The sequence below is a fragment of the Pogona vitticeps genome, chromosome 3 (genome assembly GCF_051106095.1).
Source record: "Pogona vitticeps strain Pit_001003342236 chromosome 3, PviZW2.1, whole genome shotgun sequence".
Classification (NCBI taxonomy): Eukaryota; Metazoa; Chordata; class Lepidosauria; order Squamata; family Agamidae; genus Pogona; species Pogona vitticeps.
The window spans coordinates 76,347,501-76,352,500 of record NC_135785.1 but is presented as its reverse complement, the minus strand read 5'-3'; the positions used below and the strand labels follow the sequence as shown (position 1 = coordinate 76,352,500).

General features: G+C 39.6%; 1 protein-coding gene across 15 annotated transcripts in view; it reads left to right on the top strand.

Annotated features, from left to right (window-relative positions):
* The window catches only part of EBF3 (EBF transcription factor 3), a 232,018-nt gene that overhangs the window by 175,417 nt on the left and 51,601 nt on the right, over positions 1-5,000 (top strand). The window lies entirely within an intron of this gene.

Sequence of the window (5,000 nt, the reverse complement as noted above, 5' to 3'; positions counted from 1 at the left end):
TTTTTAAAAATAACGGGAACAATCCATTTCTGTCCATCTAAAAGGCACATAGCTACATTTACAGGGAGTGACTATTTGGTCTTTACATCTTTTTTCCTCCATCTACTCTATATCCAGGTGGCCCTCAATGTGTATAGATGGAATGTATAACATGTAGACCAGGGTCCAGAGTAAGAGTGATAGCTAGATGAGCATACAGGTCTTCTGAGCTTTGTAGGGGTTAGCATGTGGCTGCTCACGCACTCTTGTGTACCAGGCAGAAGATGTTAAGGTGAGAGAGGACTTCACTGAGATTTAAAGTACAGTGGTGCCTCAACTTATGACCATAATCCATTCTAGAAGATGGATGTAACTTGAAATGGTCGTAGGTCGAAGCACCATTTTCCATAGGAATGCATTGAAATGTAATTAATCCATTCCAGCTGAAAAAAAAAATTACCAAATAAAATCACTGCAAGACTCATTGGAAACGCAATTATTCCCTTCCGGCCAAAGGGGGGGGGGGGAGAGAGAAGCAATCAGGCATGCAAGACCCATTGGAAAGGCACAGAAAACAAATGGAGCAGATTGGAAATGCACAGAGAACAAAGGGGGCAGGTCGAAAATGCAAAGAAAACAGGAAAAAGCAAAGGAAGCATGCAGGATCCATCAGAAATGGGAAAAAAACCTAAAAAGCAACCAACTCTCCCAAGACCCATCGGAAATGGGGAAAAAAACCCAAAAAGCTACCAAACCCCCAAGACCAATTGGAAATGGGGGGAAGCCAAAAAAATCCAATAAACCCCCAAGACCCATCAAAATGGGGGGAAGCCAACAAACAAACAAACCCCCCAAGACCCATCAGAAATGGGAAAAAACACTGCAAAAAGCAACAAAAAACCCCCCGAGACCCATCCAAAATGGGGGGGGCAAAAAAGAAACAACCCCCCAAGACCCATCACAGGACAGAACAAAAACACCCAGAACAGTTTTTTAAAAGCAAAAAACAGCACCTTACCAGGCTCACTCTCTCTCTCTCTCTCTCTCTCTCTCTCTCTCTCACACACACACACACACACACACACACACACACACACACACACACACACACACACACACACACACACACACACACACACACACACACACACACAAGCAGAAGGAGGCAGTCCCAAGCTTGGGCGAAAGAGCTACAAAGAAGTAGCTTCATTGCCGCCTACAATTTCCCGCCTTTTCCCCCCTGACTTTTTCTGTTCGTAAGTGGAAGCTCCGGTCACAAGTAGAAGCAAAATTTTGCGCCCGGAGCTGGTCGTAATTCAAAATGGCCGCAAGTAGGGACATTCGTAAGTTGAGGCACCACTGTAATCTCGGCTCTAGAGACATGAGATTGACAAGGGATCATACTAACATTTTAGCTTCTTCGGCTTTGGATACTCACTGTACCAGCGATGGACTTGTACTTGCCCCCCTCTCCAAGTCAAGACAAAGTATGTTTGGTGCCATTTATAGCAAAGTTACTTAGTCTGTACCAAACTTCATTAAGACAGAGCGCTCTGCCTAGTTTCTTGTGCCTAAGATTAGTTGACATTAGCAGGCACACTCTAAGCACAAGATTACAGTGTTTCATTTTTGCAAATATTTTTGCTGTTTAACAAACAGCAACAGTAACAAAATCACCTATGACATGAGACCTGACAATAAAGGTCATACATAGCAACTGATATATTTCAGTACCCTGTTTCCCTGAAAATAAGACCGAACCTGAAAATAAGCCCTGGTATGATTTTTCAGGATGCTCGAAATACAAGCCCTACCCCCAAAATAAGCCATAGTTAAGTGAAACACCACCCTCCACCATTGTGCAGCATTGTGTAGCAACCAGAAGATGATATGACTGTAAAATAAAACATCCCCTGAAAATAAGCCCTAATGTGTTTTTGGAGCAAAAATTAATATAAGAGCCTGTCTTATTTTCGGGGAAACAGTAATTTATATCTAAACTTTTTTCTCCCTATAATAAAATGGCAAGATGAATGTATAGATGAGTTACACTTATTTACTAATATTTTCTATTGACAATTTCATTTAGAGGAGTATAAAATCAATGTATATAATCATTTGCAGATTTTCAGTACATATAATACAGATGGATAGATTGATGGATAGAGACAGACAGATAGATAGATATAGTTATTTCAAATAAACATGTATTTGTCTGCAATGACTGAAGAAAATATTAAACCCTGATGTACAAAATTTGCAAAATGTTTTTCACGAAAGATTGTCCCATTCAGATGGGAGATACGTTATTAGATTATTTCAAAATGCTACTTTATTTATCCAGTCATTTTGTATAGATTTATTGAACTATCTCTTACTATCTCAGAAGAGCTTCATGGCGTAGTGGTTCAACTGCTGTACTGCAGCCAAAACTGTGCTCAGGACCTGGGGTTCTATCTCAGATAGCTGGCTAAAGGTTGACTCAGCCTTCTATCCTTCTGAGGTCGGAAAAATGAGTACCTAGCTCTCGGGGGGGGGCAATGTGTAGCCTGCATAATTTCGTGTAAACCACCCAGAGAGTGCTTGAAGCACTATGGGGCGGTATATGAGCAGCACGCTTTGCTTTTTTTTTAAAGGACATATTCAAGAACAACAGGTTTAAGAGCCAACTGAACTACCATGGTACATTCTTGTTCATAGATGTGTACAGTACAATAATGCGTGTTACGTTTCAGCATGTGGAGAATGTACATACATTTCATTCTGATGAGAAGCAATCAGAGTAATATGCTACGTCACTTAATGTACTTTTAAATTTGGTCTCAGACGTCTTAGACTAATTTAAGGATCAGAGGGAGTGGCAACATGAAATTTAAGGTAAAGGTAAAGGTTCCCCTTGACAATTTTTGTCCAGTAATGTTCGACTCTAGGGGGCGGTGCTCATCCCCGTTTCCAAGCCATAGAGCCAGCGTTTGTCCGAAGACAATCTTCCGTGGTCACATGGTCAGTGCGACTTAGACACGGAACGCTGTTACCTTCCCACCAAGGTGGTCCCTATTGATCTACTTGCATTTGCATGCTTTTGAACCGCTAGGTTGGCGGGAGCTAGGACAAGCGACGGGAGCTCACTCCGTTGCGTGGATTCGCTCTTACTACTGCTTGGTCTTCTGACCCTGCAGCACAGGCTTCTGCGGTTTAGCCCGCAGTGCCACCACTTCCCCAACATGAAATTTACCTTCTTAATAATTGCTGTATCTTTCAGGATTTAGGTACTGTATGTGTCCATCAGGGTGCTCCTTGCCCATGTAGGGCATATAAGAGCATATTCAGGGTAATGGAAGTCATAACTGATTGTGATGCTAGGATGGATATCCATATTCATTAGTATAAGTACAGGGGTTTTTAGCCATTCCCTGAATGGATGTACTCTCCTTGCTTAGAGGGGAGTAGTTAACACAATCTCTTTTAGTTGTTGCTTACTATGTGTGGAAAGAGGCGAGCTTGCAGAGAAGATTATTCATGTTCACTTCTGTTCACATGTAAGCAACAATGCTGGATTTTCACTGTTCTTGTATATACATAAGCCTATACATAAACAGGATTGTCTTCTTTGCAGATTTGTTGTAGAAACATCTCTGCTTCATGAAGGGAACTGGCTGCTCTCCTCTGAGAATCTTGAGCATATCTGGGCAGGAAATGACTGATTATTGTTCATAGCACACATAATAAAGCAGGCATTTGCACTATAATTGTCAAAAATTTCAAGATGGGAGTTACACCTTTAAGTGAAAATAAAAGGAAAGAGACTGGGTAAGCTGACACCGGTTATAAACTTTAGGATTGTATGATAATGATGGTATTCGTTCATTCATTTGTTCATTCGTTCATCCATTCATTCATTTAAAAGATTTTTTTTACCCTGCTGTTCTCCTTAAAAGGACCCAAGGCAGCTTTCAACATTAAAAGACAATATTTAAAAGCTAAAAACAATTAAGTATAAAATATTAAAATAGAATTAGACAAGTATTATATTAAAAATGGTAAATAAAATTAATACTAAAAACACATTTCAAAGCAACAGAGCACAACAATGAAAAAAAAAAAACCCTCTCAAATTGCCACTCACTGAGGGAAAGCTTTCCTGAAGAGAAAGGTCTTTGTTTGCTTGAGGAAGGACAGCAGAGGTGAGGCCAGCCTAGCCAGAGTCTGGGAGCAGCAACAGAGAAGGCGCTGTCCGATGTCCTCACTAAGTATTCCTTTGAGGGTGATGAGACTGAGAGGGAGATGCAGTCTTTTAGATATCTTGGACCCAAGCTATTTTACTGGTGATTCAAATGTAACTGAGAGCAACAATCTTGAAGATTTTGTAGAAGTAAATCATAATGCATTTAATAATCAATTTAATCAAACATCTTTCAGCCTAGCTATTATGTTACGATGATTTAATTGTGTGTGTGTGTGTGTGTGTTCAAAAGAAAGAAAGAACCAAGCGTTATGCATAGGTGAAATAAATACTTTTCTGCATATGTACAGTGAGTCTGATATTTGAAATATCTAATAGTGTTGGTTATTTTATGGGCTTCCAGGATGTAGGTGATTAGTGGTAATTATTGGCTTCCAAGCTATAGCTAGTAAATGTTAATTCTGAATCCACTTTTTTTTTCAGAGCACTGACTTAATAAGGCTACCTATAAGTGTTTATGAAGGTCTGTGTCCTTCTTTTTAAAAGCAGTAGCTATTAATGACATAGATATTTTAGCTGATGTAAATGGATAGTTCCACTGACATCAGCCCATGTACTAATGAAAATCTGGGCTCAGTCTTTAGAATTCAGTAGATAAATGTAATTTATTTAACAGTTCCTTCCATGTAAACTTCCATAGTTTTACAGTGTTTAAAAGTCACACTCACATAAAGATCAATTTATTCTTTGTCCCTTTCACCAAGAGTCATAGGAAATGTTAAAGAATGACATTTAAGTGCATCAAAGTTACTAAAACTGCTGTGGCTGCAATTAATTT